Source organism: Podarcis melisellensis, assembly GCF_964234715.1.
Source record: "Podarcis melisellensis genome assembly, chromosome: 1".
Taxonomy (NCBI): Eukaryota; Metazoa; Chordata; class Lepidosauria; order Squamata; family Lacertidae; genus Podarcis; species Podarcis melisellensis.
Window position 1 is genome coordinate 8680519 of NC_138528.1, and position 16161 is coordinate 8696679.

At 49.4% G+C, this 16161-nt stretch overlaps 1 long non-coding RNA gene across 1 annotated transcript; it reads left to right on the forward strand.

Moving 5' to 3' along the window:
* The first annotated feature begins 6159 nt into the window (after positions 1-6159).
* Positions 6160-13602, forward strand: LOC309372849. The gene is made up of 4 exons (XR_014169710.1): positions 6160-6341; positions 10939-11226; positions 11310-11522; positions 12853-13602. It is a non-coding gene; the product is annotated as an uncharacterized lncRNA (long non-coding RNA).
* Positions 13603-16161: the final 2559 nt, after the last annotated feature.

Below are 16161 nucleotides of genomic sequence, written 5' to 3' on the forward strand. Positions count from 1 at the left end.
AAAGACCCTTGGCGAATCCAAGCGGAGAGGCAAAAGCGCCCCCGACAAAAACCCAGCGAGCGAGGCGCAAAGGAACTGGATGCTCCGGCGCTGTCGCTGCAGGCGCAGGAAACTTTTGGGTCGGGATCTCCGACGGCAGCCAAGCTGAAAGCCGCCCCGTCGTCCTCCGGGCTCTCTTGGATTGGATGTTTGCAGCGCCCTATAGGAACGCGCGTCCAGCAAAGCAGCAGCTGCGCCCGGGAGAGGGAGAGCGAGAGCGCGCGCCGCCCAGGACGCAGCAGGAAAAAGCAGCCAAGGGAAGGCGCGGCCCGGCGCGGCTCCGGCCTGGTTGGTTGGTGCGCGAGTGAGCGAGCCGGCGCTGGCGACGGGAGCTTGGCAAGGTCCGCTTCGCTGTGGCTCTGGCTGCAGCCGAGGGGCCGACTGAGTGGCGAAGAAAGGCGAAGGAGACAGATAGGGCGGCTCTTGGTCTCTCGCTCTCTCCTCCTCCTCCTCTTCCTCCTCCTCCCTCCAGAGGGGAGACACGTCAGGACCCTGCAATTCGAGCTGCTTCTCAAGTGTCACCTAAGGGGAACTAAACTCTGTGCAAATCAATTATTGCAGACTCTATTTTTTTAAGAAGAAAAAAGAAAAAGACAGCCACCCATGCCCAACCCAGCTCTCTCCCCCTTCCTCTGCGGGCCCATCTCTCCTCTAACTCGCCAGCCAGCCAGCCAGCAAACCTCCTCTCCCTTCGTCCCCCCCCCCCGCCTTTTTTTTCAGACCTGCTCATTCCCGGTGAGCTCATATTTAATTACCTTAATGTTGAGAATGAATAAATGATGCCCCTGATGAATAGGTTATGGCGCGCGATAAATAATGAAAGGAGCGCCATAACTATGTCTTAAGAGGCTAGGGAGGCAAGGTGGGCATCTTATTGTTATTTATTCTTTCATTCATTCATTTATTAATCATCACCCTCCTCGGAAATACATATTACTATTTATTTATTTTTTGCATTCAAAGAGGTGAAGCTTAAAAGCGATGCCTTTGGGCTGCCACCAGGAGTTGTGTTGCAGAAGGCCTCTCTCCCCGTGTAAATTGGTGGGAATTCGAATTATGCCAGGAGCGGACGCGGGAGCGCGCGGGAGCGCGTATTCCAATTACATCACGAAAAGCGATGCCCCTGCGGTCAATACAGCCTCCAAACGTAAGGTGACAGAAAGGGCACCCTGTCGACGTTAAGTAATAGGTACTGGAATCGAACCAGCACATATTTCGCCTGGGCAGACGGAGTTAGGCCTATTTAAAATCCGCGATCCGCTCTGGAACGAACGGTACCGGGCTGAAACACTCCTTCCAAGGCGGCCTCAGCAAGATGACTCCGGAGTAAGCGTCTCCGGCCCTCTTGCAATCTGACCTGATCGCCGCGTAATTGCGCATCCTGCCCTGGAAGTCAGGCGCACTGAACGGAGCGCAGGTTATTTCCGAGTAAACTGAAATGCAGTTGTTGTTTTCCCCCCTAATGAAGCTGCTGTCCTCGGCATATTAATCAGGGACGTGGACCCCCATCCATCGAGAGCTGGCCCTCCTAGTAAAAACGCCAAAGATGCTGCCCGATTCTGTGGATTCGGAAACAGCTGTCACTTGAATTCAATGGGGCTCGCGACTAACTTAGTATGTTATGGGGAGCTGGCGCAACCCTAGTCGGGGTTGCAGGTGGTGTCAGAATTGTCTTACCGTATTTTCCGCGCTGCGCGTAGCCACCCGCGCCCTCCCGTGAATTCTGCTAATCCTCATTTTGGTTCAAAAAGCAATTAGGAGGTTCCTCCTGGAGGAGGAAGATGATTTGGGGAAGGGAGGGAGAAACAATTAGAGCCTCTCCAAACAAAGGTAATCCATTGTCAGTAGCAAGGGCAGGGCTTGAGATAAGGACAATGAGGGCGAGATAAGCGCAGCAGCAGCGCTGCCGAAAAGGACGAAACGAAGAGTCTTTTATGAGCTGTACTTAGCTTGGAGGCGATAAGTGACCAACAGCGGCGCTTACGAGGAGAGAACGCTTTTTGAGTCAGGCAGAACTCCCGGGGTCCCCAAAAAAACAACACCAGAGGGACTGAAGACCGGTGAGGTGCCCTCCAGGTGCTGTTGAACTACAACTCCCATCTGGCTCAGTTTGGCCGGTGGTCATGGATAACGGGAGTTATAGTCCCTCAATTTATGGAGGGCGCCGCTTTGGGTACCGCTGGATTAGGAGAAGGTAATGTCAGAGCATCTCAATGTCAGAACATCTGCCTTGCATGCGGGTGCAGCTCCAATGAAGGCTGGGAGAGACTCGTGGACTCCCCAAAACCTGATGGCGCACTATAAGGCCGCCCTACGTTCCCACGTTCAGAGGGATAAGGGTGTTAAGTCGGATGCTGCAGCAAAAAGTAGGGAGAATGGGGACTTGCTTCGAAGTCAGGGTCCTTAAGCATGGCAGGTGGTCGCCCCGCGCCCCTAAAACCAATCGCGCGTCTGTTTTGATCCCACATCTTTGTATCTAGAAGCAAAGTCCGGTAGATGTCAGCCGTCCAATTCATTCCCAACTCGGAACGTGGGGAGCTGTCTCCTGCCCAGTCAGACCACTGACTGCTGCGTCCAGATCTGTGTCGTCTCCAGTAGGGGGTCTCAGGCAGATGCTCTGCCACGGGGCTACGACCCTTCCCCAACTGCGAATAATAATAATAATAATAATAATAATAATAATAATACTTTAGCATTTGTATCGCGCTTTTTACTATTTAGGATGCTTCGCGGGCATAGTTCCAGCGACCCCTCCATCCATACCCCATTGTTCTATTGACCCCCCCTCTTGTGGTTTGTTTATTTTTTGCTTCCGCGGGGTTTCAGCTTCAGCGTACAGGCGCAATCCTATGAATGCTGGTTGGGACTTAAAGCTCCCCGGTGCGTGTATAGGATCGCAGCATTAGGCTTCCTTTAGCGCTCAAGAATGGTACCTCGGGTTACAGACGCTTGAGGTTACATAGGCTGCAGGTTACAGGCTCTGCTAACCCAGAAATAGTCCTCGGGTTAAGAACTTTGCTTCAGGATGAGAACAGAAATCGCGCAGCAGCAGCGCAGTGGCAGCAGCAGGAGGCCCCATTAGCTAAAGTGGTACCTCAAGTTAAGAACGGTTTCAGGTTAAGAACGGACCTCCGGAACGAATTAAGCTCGTAACCCGAGGCACCACTGTACCGGTTTTCATCCGTGTCTCAGCAGGTTTGTGAATCAGACCTGAGATTTTGGGTTTTGTCCTTGGTTGGACTGATGTTCATATATCCTAACTGACTCTTCCAACCGGGTCATAGTCCTTCCATCGCAACGTCGTAGAGGTTGGAATCTGAACACGTGTTGTGTTGCTCGCCCGCGTAGCTTGTAGTGGGAACGCGAGACCACACTCACACGCACCGCGACGGTGACTATCACTAACCCCGTGAAGTTAGTTGTTAGGGGACGGCTGAGGAAGGCCCGGGTGTCCCTCTCCCTTAGTAGGAGGGCTGAAACCCCTGCAGAGGCTGCCTAGATCAGAGATATTCGTGGGGGTGGCATCCGGAATGCTTGGCTATCAGATTTTCTTTTCTTTTACGTCGTTTTCTCTCTCCTCCTTTTACTCGCAGGAATAAAAGGGAAAGCATGCAGGCAGCAGTGTTTGTATACAACTGCTCACCAAGAAGTAATACAGTGGAAGAAGATTTAAAATTACATCAGGCCAGGACACATTTTGAAGAAACGCGCATTTGCCATCCAAAGACAGCGGTTGCGCTTAAGATCCTTAATTCCACAGCCTTAAAATGACCTAACTCGGGTCCGCAGAAAGAAGGCCCACTGCTCCTCGATCTGTTTGCACGCCTCTCTGCGTGTCCCTGTCACGTGTAAATGCATAGGATCCTCTTTGCTCCCGAAAACGACCGCGCCGGTCAAACAACCCTTCTGCCTTGGTCGGTCTGCTCTGTACCTCGGTATTATGAAACCACAAGGCAAAGACACTTTCGCGCCTTGGACCGCCAGGTCTGAAAACGGGCCTGGGTTTTCTTTTGCACACTCGAGGAGCCCTTTCGTTTGGGGCTGAATTGAATCCGGTTCTTCTCATCTTTCTGGATCTTGCAGAAAGTGCCCTTAGGCCAGAGAAAGGCGCCTTGGCTGTGCATCACGCAGTGGTCAAAGTTGAACAATTTAAGACCATATGGACTTAAGGTGAGTGTTGGGGCGGATCTTTCCCTTTTCGACGACTTCAAGAGGTGAGACCCCTCCTGCACACTCTGCAAAGCGGGCCCTGGACGACATCTGCCCCCCCCCATCTTTTTCTGAAAGCGCCACTGCATAGGAGCCACAACTTAGGGGCAGCTGGCCCTTCGCTCCCCAATAAAATATTTGGAGGGGTCCAGCTCTCTACAAGTTGATGGGCATTGCCAGTCAAATGGCGCGTGTGTCTTGTGATCAGCGCCCCCCAATTTTTTTATTCAAGTTGGCACCATCACACCACTTTATGCGTGTGGATATAATATGCATATGGAGAGACAATCTCTACCCCCTCCCCTCGGCCGGTGCAACGAATTGTCCCACCCGATCTGGTACTTTTCCCCACTTTATTTTGGTCCTCGTGATGCCTTCAGAGAAGCTGCTGCGATGAATGTCCTGCCAGCAAAAAATGTCTCGACTTGGAACGGACTTCTTATTGACAAGGCAGCTGCGTGGGGACCGGAACGCGACTCTTTAGAAAGGCGTCTCTCTCTCTCTCTCTCTCTCTCTCTCTCTCTCTCTCTCTCTCTCTCTCTCTCTCTCTCTCTCTCTCTCTCTCTCTCTCTCTCTCTCCACACACACACACTCACAAAATTATATGCCCCAACATACCCCAAAGTCTATAACAGATGCGCAAAATATTTTCCCCCTCCGTTTAGCAGAGAGAGGTTGGAAAGCTTCCCCCCACCCCCGGAAAAAAATGCCTCTCTCAAAGAGGTGTTTGCTAAATGGATGTTTACCGCGGCTAATGCTTTTAAAATAAGGACAGGAGGGATTTTTTTTTTAAGTCTTCTTTTAAAAAAAGAGGCCAAAGGTCTGACAGATTATACCTGCAGGACTGGCGGGCGAGGCGAAAGACAGATCTGAACCAAATTGGTGGAGATAACTCTCTCTCCTGCCTGACAGCTATTTGTCTGCTGCCACCAACCCCCTCAACCCGCTTCCCTCCCCTGGGATCCTTTTCAAACGTCTGAGAAGCAAACACGGGATTTATCATTCTGTAGCTCCGCGCTGGACGGGATGATGATTCTCTTTAAAGGGCCGGTTATAAATATATCAGCAGAGCCCACATGCTATCTAGCAGCAGTCGGCTACGAACAACGCTCTGGATCTCTCCCCCCCCCTCTCTCTCTTTCTCTCTCTCTCTCTCTCTCTGTGTGTGTGTGTTGTGTGTTTGTGGAGAACCCTCCAACACTTACACCCACATCCTCAAAACATTTATATCCGGCTCTGCAGAGAATACTTGGCAGTTTAAAGTCCGCTTTTGGTTTCTTCCCGAGCTGATTTTCGCCTAACTCGTTCAGGACGCAAGAGCGGTGTTCCTTGCGAGTAAACAATTCCTGTCAATGTCGTTTTGCGCTCAGTTAAGTCTCATTTCTGTTGCAAATCATTCTGTTTCTGCTGCAATCGCCGACGAGCCACAAAAAGTGATCTTTGTTTCCTAACGCGGAGATTAAATAATTCGCTTTTATAAACAAGGGAACGTAGAGACCGAGAGCTTTCCTGCGCCACAAGGGGGTCTCTAACCTGATGCTGGGAGTCCTGCACCCGAGAGCTAACTGCGGACGGTCATCATCACTTGCTATGTTTTATAAAAACCAGTCCCTTTCACTTCTCCAAATCAGACCGCAAAAAAAGGCGGATATGGAATCGCGTTGCAAATTTACCAACTAGCCGAAAGGAGAAGCGCATCGCCCTGACGTCCCTCCCGGTGGGTGGTTTGGAGAAAAACCTTTGCGGCGTTGTTGTTTTTCATTGAGCCTTTTCAGAGAAAAGAATTTGCTATAAATAATCATTTGAAACATCGGGTCACCCGACTGTTGTCTTATTATTCCGCAGGCGCATTTTCCGCGGAGTCAGTTTACAAAAACAGCGTTTCTATGCGCCGCTAAGGAGAATGCGCGCGCGCGCGCGCCGACTAGATCCTCTCCCTGGCGTCCACGTGTACGGCGCCAGCGTCTGAAAGGAGCGAGCCTCCGCGTGGAAGTCCGCGCGCGCCGGGCGTGGGGGGGGGGGCTCCGTCCGGGTGCCAGATAGAAAGACTATTCGGCGTGGTCCCGCTCCCTGCTCTCTTGTTCTCCTCAAAGGTAAGTCTAAACGCCTGAAGAGGAGGCAGAGAGGCAGCAGGATCCCATCCACACCTCTGCACGTCTTCGCAGAAGTAGTAAGCCCCGCCGAATTTAATGGGATTTGCTCCCGAGTAATTGTGCATAAGTTCAGGACCAGTGCTCCTCTCACAGTGCGTGATTAATGGGAAGGTCTGATAAATAAAATAAAATAAAATAAAATACAGGAGAGCCTCGGATTCTAAGCATGTTTACTTGGAAGTAAACCCGACTGGCAGGAATTGTTTTCTGCCACGAACATCGTGAGCAATTTCCTCCTGAAATGCAAGTGTCATTACAATCACATCAGACAAGCTAGTTTAGGTGTAATAGGCTGGAGTGCTAATGAAGTATACAAAGTCCCATATAAAATATAAACATTTTAAGCGACAGACACTACTCAGCAGCTGTTTGTGTGTGTGTTCAACACCTTAAGTTATTGCACAAAACAGCTTCTACTTGTGCTATATTAAGTCAGTTTACACGTCCAAAAAATTCTATTGATATGACCCCCCCCCCATTTAAAGGCTTTTGCCTGACCGTTCAATCCTATACACGCTTATCCACTGTGTAAACTGGGACATTTACTCCGAGGTAAGTGCGGCACAATAACCCCCTTCTACTCAGAAGTCGCACTGAGTTTATTTCACTCAGGTAAGTACAGGTCAGGACCGCATCCTTAGTCTCCTTGCCAGATGATGCCAAACCCAATTTCAACCCAATTTCAACCCAGTGTGCCCAGTTTGTGAACAGAGGACTGTTCTATATAAACACACACACACACACACACACACACATATTTTACACGTCGACCCTACTAAGCACACGTAGGGAGGACAAACTCTGATGAATTCAAGGGAGTTTTCTCCTGAATAAATAAACATCCACAGGATGGGGCGTAAATTTCTTTATGAATGGACGCTAGATTTTTATTTTTAAAAAACCCAAAAAAAACAAACAAAACAGGAACCTCCGTGGGGCGTAAGTGGCAGAATTTTGTGGACAATCCGAAGGCTGTTACCTTCGAAAATCGATTTGCAGCGTGAAATTGAACTGTCCACGGGTATAAGGCACGCATCTGTGGTTTGGGCGGAGGGGTGGGGGTGGGGGGTGGGAGAGGCTGGCGAGAAATTTGCCCACCTTTCGGGCCTGGTTTCTTCCAAACGCAGAACGTAAACAAGACCTTAATGGTGAGCGGCCTGAGGGAAAGAGCCCAGGGCAGACTGGTTTCTGGGGAATGATCGGCGCTGCTCCTTAATTAATTAAAGCAGAAAAAAGGATTTGCAGAATGCGGCCAGTTATAAGTGCGGCCAGTAACCCAAAACTCCAGCGATTTCCGACCCTGGAGACGCGAAGGAAACCCAAAACCGAGCCCATTAGCAAATGAGTTTTCTGTCGTGGACGGCTTCGTTCCCATCCACTTGCCGCTCTGAAAAATAGATCACATTTCGTTATCTTTAGTGGGAATCTGCAACGTGATACCGGATCTCACCCTCTCTGAGCTGCTAAGCGCAGAGGAAAGAGAGCGAGAGAGAGACGCAGGGAGGGAGCGAGAGAGAAAAAGAAGGAAAGAAAGGAGGGGTGCGGAGGGTTGGCTTATTTCTAAACAATAAAGGACTTGTCTTCTCTCTCTCACAACCCCTTTAGCTCTCTTTTTTCCTGCTTTCCTCCCTCTCTGCGCTTCCTCCTCCCCTGAAAAATCCAAACCACTGAAAGGGAAGAGGGGCGCGATTTTGGAGACGCGTCCACCGCGCCGGGGCTGAAAAGCGTTTCGTGCAAAAAGGCGTCTGAAAGGAGCGAGAGGAAGAAGAACCCCGAAGGAGGCTCGGGGGACCGGCTGGCCATCGCTGCCCTCCAGACACCTGTGAAAACAAAGCGGGTGTCCCCCTGCGAGCTCTGGAGGAGCCCAGGAAAGAGGGGAGCGTCGCCAGGAAGCCCGCGGTCGCTCCTCCAGATGTTTGTGGACCGCAGCGCCGCATCAGGCCCGGCTGGTCAGAGAGGACGGGGAGAAGTGGAGGCTAACAACATCTGAAGGGCCACACGCTCCCCGGCCTTCTAGTGGAAGATGCGCCTTTTCAGCTCTTCCCAAAACGCCCCGCCGTAACGCCATTCCCACGCATTCCGCGCGTCGCGTTTGGCAATCAAACCACAAGGGAACAACTCATGGGAGAGGAGAGGTTTCTTCCAGAAAGCCAGAGCTTCTACAAGTAGGATTAGGACCTGGGAGAAATCAGGGTTCCGATCCCACTCTTCCCTGAAGCTGAGCTTGGGCCAGCCTCTGCCTCTGAGCCTAACCTACCACACAGGGTTGTTGTGGGGATTAAATGAGGAGAGGGAAGAACCACCTACGCCACCTTGAGCTCCTTGGAGAAAATGATGGGCTAGAAAGGCAATTAATAAATGCAATAAATCCCTGCATTGCAGGGGGTTGGACTAGTTGACCCTTGGGGTCCCTCCCAACTCTAAGATTCTAGAAAATATATGTGTGTGTGAGTGGAGGTCATAGCTGTCAACATTCCCCTTTTCTTGCGAGGAATCCTATTCGGAATAAGGGAATTTCCCTTAAAAAAAGGGAAACGTTGACAGCTATGGTGGTTGCGCGCCTCTGTATGTGTTTCAGCGGCGCAAGGGCAGGAGATGAGCGGCTGCTCTGGTTGCAGTCCCCGTGTTCAGACGCGTGTTCAGGAACGAACGTCTGAACGAAGTGCGGGAGCCTTCAGGAGCACGGGCTTCCATGCGCTCTGGGATACAGAAGGAAGGCTCCCTCGTCGCCACGTATCCTAACCGGTAAGGCAGAACAAGCCAGATGTCGGCGCCTAGGGGTGCCAACTTGAATAAAATATTGGGGTGGCGGCGGGGGGCAAGGAAGTCCTGCCCCGCGCAATCAATCACGCAACGCGGTGCACGGGCACCATGTGAATGGGAATGCCCATCAACTTGGGGGGGGACCCTCCCCCTCAAATATTTTATTGCCTCCCAGCAGTTGGCTCACATGGTGAGCGCCGAGTAGCTACCTCCGCCTACAGCAGTAACGTCTGAAGGCAAAGGAGCACTCGCGTGTACAGGATTCCAGATTCCACGCAGGCTCCCTCCGTTCAGACGTTACGTGCAGGAGCCAGAAGGGAGGGGAAATGTTGCTGGTCAGCGGCGCCTTCTCCACTTGCCGGTTCTCCCCAACTGTGAAGTCTGAAGGCGGGTTAAGTTAGTAACTTGCCCGAGGACGCATACCGAGCTCGTGGCAGAGGGGAGAGCTGAACTCGAGTCGAGAGACTTCTAAAATCTGTTGCCGCCACCGCTTCACTGAAGTGCTTTCCCCGGTAGCCAGTGGGGGGGAAAGCCCCTGAGGGTTTTCGCAGAAATCCCAGGCAACAGAGAACATTTCAGGTTTTTAAAATAATGCGCGAGCGGCCCCGTCCTTTCTCCCCTACAGCAAAACCCCAGCCCCTGTTCCAAGGGGACTTCCTCTTGCCAGAATTCAGGACTGCGACCTTTCCAAACGGGATATGAGGTTCGGGATGAGAAAGTAGCCAATCTCCCTGCTGGAAATTCTCTATGGAACATCATAGAATTGTTGGAAGGGAACCAAGGGTCATCTAGTCCAACCCCGCAGAATTTCAACTGAAGCATCCATGGAAACTGCCTTATATACTGCATCAGACAATTAGTCCCCTTTGGCCAGTATTATCGACACTGACTGTCAGCGGCACGTCGGGTTTAGGCAGGAGATGTCGGGGATCGAACTGGGCACCTTCTGCCCTCCAAGTCCGATCCTAAGCAGGCTGGCTTGGGAAGGGAACCAGCCAATCCTCAGCCAGCCAGTCAGGTGGGCGGGGCTGGGGCTTAAATGCCTGAAATATGAAGCCTCCGGCTTGGGATAGATATCTCTCTCTCCCCACTGGCCCCATCCCGCCCCATGGTGGCGTCTGGCATCCTGCAGAGGAGCTGCAAGCCGCGTTCGATTAGGGGTTAGACTAGAAGACCCTCTGCCCCTCTTCCAGCTCTACAGTTCTGTGATTCTATAGGATTCTATGTCTTCGGAAAACAGCAATGAACCAGCTTCCCTGATGAAAATGGGACTTAATTTTGGTGTCACTATCCACCTCTCGCTCGCTCTCTCTCTCTCTCTCTCTCTAACACCCACACCCACACCTGAGAAACATGCAAGGCTGCCATTGACACGAGTTCCCACAAACTCTCAAAGAAGCAGCGGTTCCCACGATTAAGGTCATGTTGCACACAAACGTTCCCTCCACTAAATAGCCACTAAAACGTGTTGTCTCCCCACCACATGGGTTATAGGTGATCATGTGATTCTCCCTCCCATCTCTTTACACCCCTAAACCTAAAAACGTTTCCTTTTGGAATCGCTCGCCTCCCACTGATATCTTGTTTTACTTCCGTGCACAGGAACCGGGGCACGATCCAACCATCTCTCTCTCTCTCTCTCTCTCTCTCTCTCTCTCTCTCTCTCTCTCTCTCTCTCTCTCTCTCTCTCTTTCTCTCTCTCGTGTATTACACACATATTAGGGGGGGCATAATTTCCCCTGCAAAATGTCGACATATTCTCCTTGATTTCCAGGGGGGCGAGGTCTACACGCGCACATTCCAGGCTGTAAAATGAAGTCGCGCTTACCAGGGAAAAGTTCAGCCCCACTGGACACAGTGGGGGGTTATTCCTCACAGCCAAATAAATATGCCGCCGCCTGGGCGCTCCCTCCCCCGCCAGTTTCAAGGAATGTGCTTAAACAGGGCTGGATCCGCGCGTCCTCTGCTTGCCGGAACCGGAGCGAAAACAGGAGCCAGTCCGGATCAAAGGGAGACTGGAGACGAGCTCCAGAAAACGGGGACGAGGAGACTTGGAGCCCAGGTAATAGTGCACGTGCCTCCCCCCGTCCCCACTGCCCAGATTTCCGTCCTCCGCCCACGTTATTCCTCCTCTCTTTCTTTCAGAGGTTTCAATCATCGTGAAAATCAGCCAAGGGCGCAGCACCAGCGCTCCCGCCGCCTCCTCCTCCTCCTCCTCTTGCGCCACTAATGTACATCCTGGATGCTGAAGTCTGTCTAAGCTAAAAAGAATTTCCTTTTTGGAGGAGAAAGCCTCCAGCTCCTTCTGTTCAGAGGAAAGTGCCAGTGATGTTAATGCGGGGTGACACTAAATAAACAGTTAAGTTCGCTTTGGAAAGATGGAGTTCATTATCCAGTGAGCTGCAGTTAAAGCCAGACCAGGCGGGGCCGGTTTGTTTTGGCGCAAAGCGCACAGCAGACTTGCCCCCCCCCCCTCTCTCTCTCCGGAGCCAGCGAGCAACCTCCGATTCCCCCTCCTGCTCCGCTTCTAAAACACACCACTTCTTCTCCTCCTTCAAACTTTCGTAATTAGGTCATTGGAGGAAGGGGGAATTAAAACGGCCGTGTTGTAACATAAATGGACAGTTTCAAATAGGCAGATCTACAAAATCACCAAATTTTGTGTGACTCCGCTTTTTTTTTTTTTAAAAAAAAGAACTCTGCTCCGAATTAATCCGGGACTTGCCCTCGAAGAAGCGGAGATGTTATTCCAGGCAGAGAGTCGCAAAGAGCGTGTGGATCGCGCCTCTGGTCCCCCGCGCGGCATCCAAGGCACGCCTCTTTGGAAGGAAATCCTCCACTGGGAGTGATTCCCCCCCCTCACTAAGTGGGGCTTACTTCCGAGTAGACGCGCACAGGGCAGGTTGCTCGGTCTCAGTGCTCACTTACCTTGCGGTGGGGGAAGGCGCCCCATCGAGTTAAGGTGGGTTTTTCTGAGAAAAACTCATTTGAACTAGAGGGATAACCCAGACCCATCTCCTATACGTGTTTACTCAAAAGTAAACCCAATTTTGAGAGCCGGTGGAGCGTGTTCTTCCTAAGAAAGCCTGCCAAGGAGTGCAGGGGTTGTAAACACGCGTGTCCTGCTGCAATCCACGCTAACCTGGAGGCAAAGCTCCATTCAACTCAATGGGATTTCTAAATAGAAACACTCGGGACTGCGTTGCAAATTTAAAGGAGATTTTAAAATTTGCCTGGATCGTATCCTCCTTTTTTTTTTTAAAGCGACTTCACTCTCGCCTCCCGTATGCCAAATTCGTTTACCTGGAAGTAAATCGCCATTGAAAGCAATAGGGTTCGCCTCCAAGTCCGTGCGTTTCCGAATCGGGGCCCCCTCTCCGACTTCGCAGCAAGAAAGAAGCCGAGAACTTGTCACCTGAGACCGCAATCCTGTATTTACTTGCCTGGAAGTAAGTCCCAGTGAGTTCAACAGGGCTTGCTTCTGAGTAGGCAGGTATAGGATCGCACTGCGCCTCGGCTAAGGTTCCACGCAGTTCAGAGCCTCACCGCACCAGCAGGAAATCTCAACAGACGCTTAATTAAAATAGCAACCCCCTTTGTGTGTTTTTTTTTAAAGCCTACCTAAAAGGCTTCATTCCAAACCCCCCCCCCTTTAATTTATATTTTCTCCACTATAATTTCCCCACAGGGCTCTGAAAAGAATTCCAAACCCTTGGCATAATAAGTGGATTGTACGGATCTTTTCTACTTTCCTCGAGCACAATTTGCACAACAAGAAAAGAGGAGAGCCGCTGCCGGTAACATAAACCTCTCGGATTGGAAAAGGAAGAGGAAGAATAAGGAGGAATAAACTAAGAGGCGGAGAGCGGGAGACGCGAAAGAACAATCGCCGGGTGCCCCTCTTTCCGGGTCATTACGGTACTGCTGGTCTCCAATCAATCCTAATGCGATGGCAATTGGAGTCCCCGATGAACGCATCTCAGGTTTCGTGTAATGGCTCTACCACATTTTCCTGGACCCCTTTCTTTAACCTGAGATGCCAGGGGGACGAGTCTCTTTTCAGCTGCTGATTGCTTCAAGATGTGGGGACTTGGAGGCGGGGGGGAGCGAGAAAGTCTTGGGATAGCCAGAAACTGTTTGTTGTTAGTCTAAGCTGTTTATTTAATCAACAGAACAAAGCAGATTTTTCTCTCTTCTTCCATTTCTTTCTGCAACGCTCCCTCCATCTGTTCGGTATTCGGAATTCCGCCTCCTACTTGAGCTAAGTTTCCAGTTTTATAATACTGGGCTGCTGTCTCTGTTTACTAACAAACAGATCACTTGGAAAGGACTAAGGATTTATTCTAGCCAGAACCTACAAAGGCTGATTATGATTATGATATTTACAAACCACTTAAGGTCAAAACAGACTTCTAAACGGTTTGCAAATTTATTTTTTTTTTTTAAAAAAAACAGTTCATACAAACCTTAGAATAGAATCTGCAATAGAATAATCCCATTATTTGACCCCAGAAAATTGTGAAGGTCTTTTATGTGCAGAGTCCCTATGCCAAGACGTTTCTGCACCTGAAACCAAGCGTCACAATGATTTCTTAATATTTCTTATTTAATTGTTAGATGTATATCCTTGGATCAAGTTGCTACAGAAGTTTTAATTTATTTTTGTTCTCTTACATATATAAAAAGGAGTGTTCGTATCCCACACTTTCATTGTAAAAACCATGCATTGGAGACTCACATCAGGTATTTAAAAAAAATGATAAGGAATCATACATATTATGATGTAGATTCAGTATCTGTGGGGTTGCACAGAATGCGGTACTGTGCCATACACAGACCTATACAGGGGGAGTAATGAATACATAAAAATCGACAGTTTCAGTAATAAGTACTAGTGTTACTATTATTTTACTTTTACTTTGGTCTTATTTAAACATTTATTTGTCAAAATGATTTACTTCCCACTTTGAGAAAACATCCCCTCCCCAAAGAAACCTGCAAACAAAAGTAATAAACACATGGCAATAACGAAATGGGGGGAAATGGATTAAAACAGATCAATTAATATTTTTTTCATACTCGCATGTACTTCTGCAGAATGCCAGAATAATACCTGCAAAATAATTAATTATCAGTGCAAATATGGGCAGAGAGGCAAGTATGTTTATTGAGGGAGAAGAATGTGAAATGTATGTTTATTGAGGGAGAAGAATGTTTATTTAAATGTGAAATGTGGTGAAGAACTTCATTTGTTCCAGTTTCCTTTCTCTTTTTGTTTTATCCTTATTTTTTTCTTGAATCTATGCTTATTGTAAATAAATGTTTTTGTAAAAATAGGGTGTTTTTGGTTTTTGGGGGGAATAACAGCGAGTCAAAAACAAATCGAATATTGATCTCTAGAGAGGGCAGAGGAGAGGGAGACAGACAGCAGCATCACTGTATGCAAGAAGAAAGCAATAAAAAGCAACAAATTGTAAAATGCTGGACAGGACTGAAAAGAGTTTCAGTGCTGGTTTCAAAGCAGGAGGAGAGAGGCTTCTAACTGGAGGGAATTATACAAGTGTGGTGCCAACACTGAAAAGGTCCTGTCTGGGAGAGCTCAGTGGTACAGAATCTGCTTTGAATTCAGGTTCCAGGCCAAACCCCCAACATCCTCAGGTACAGCTAGCAAACACTCCTTTTCTAAAATTCTGGAAAGCCAATGCCCATCAGTGCAGTAACTGGTCTTGAGCTGGGTGGACCAGTGCCTACTAAATCAATGTCTACTGATTTAAATAAAGAGATGCACTGACATGAAAAAAACAACAACCCTGCAGGCATGAAAAGAGTAGCCCCTGCAGAAAAAGCTTCCCCTAGCAACAGCTTCAAATTACTTTCATGGTAAAGGGAAAGGGTAAAGGGACCCCTGACCATTAGGTCCAGTCGTGACCGACTCTGGGGTTGCGGCACTCATCTCACTTTACTGGCCAAGGGAGCCGGCGTACAGCTTCCGGGTCATGTGGCCAGCATGACTAAGCCGCTTCTGGTGAACCAGAGCAGGGCACGGAAACGTCATTTACCTTCCCTCCGGAGTGGTACCTATTTATCTACTTGCACTTTGACGTGCTTTTGAACTGCTAGGTTGGCAGGAGAAGGTACAGAGCAACGGGAGCTCACCCTGTCGCGGGGATTCGAACCGCCAATCTTCTGATCGGCAAGTCCCAGGCTCTGTGGTTTAACCCACAGCGCCACCTGCGTACCTTTCATGGTAGGAAGCACAAAATGGGGGTGCTCATCAAATGACACCAAACTGGGAGGGGCAGCTAATACCACAGAAGTTAGAATCAAGAGGACCTTAACAGATTGGAGAACTGGACCCAGACTAACAAAATGAATTTCAGTGGGGACAATTGTAAGATTCTGCACTTAGGCAGGAAGAACCAGATACACAAATAGAAGATGGGGAACACCTGGCTTACTAGTGGGGGGCAGTGGGGTTATTTGGTTTGTTTTTGTTTTAATTTTGATTATGTATTAATGTATTGTCTATTAATGTATTTTATTTTTGACGATGATGATGATGATGAAGTAAAGGATCTAGGGGTCTTGGTGGACCACAAGTTTAACATGAGTCAACAGTGTGATGCAGCAGCAAAAAAGGCAAATTTTATTCTAGGCTGCATCAACAGAAGTATAGCGTCCAGTTCAAGGGAAGTCATAGTACCACTTTATTCCGCCTTGGTCAGACCACACCTGGAATACTGTGTTCAGTTCTGAGCACCACAGTTTAAGAAGGATGTTGATAAGCTGGAAGGTGTGCAGAAGAGGGTGGCCAAGTTGATCAGGGGTCTGGAAACCAAGCCTTATGAGGAACAGTTGACGGAGCTGGGTATGTTTAGCATTGAAAAGAGGCGACTGAGAAGAGATAGGATGGCCATCTTCAAATATCTCAAGGGCTGTCACATGGTAGAGTGAACAAGCTTGCTTCCTCCTGCTTCAAAGGGTAGAATCCGAACCC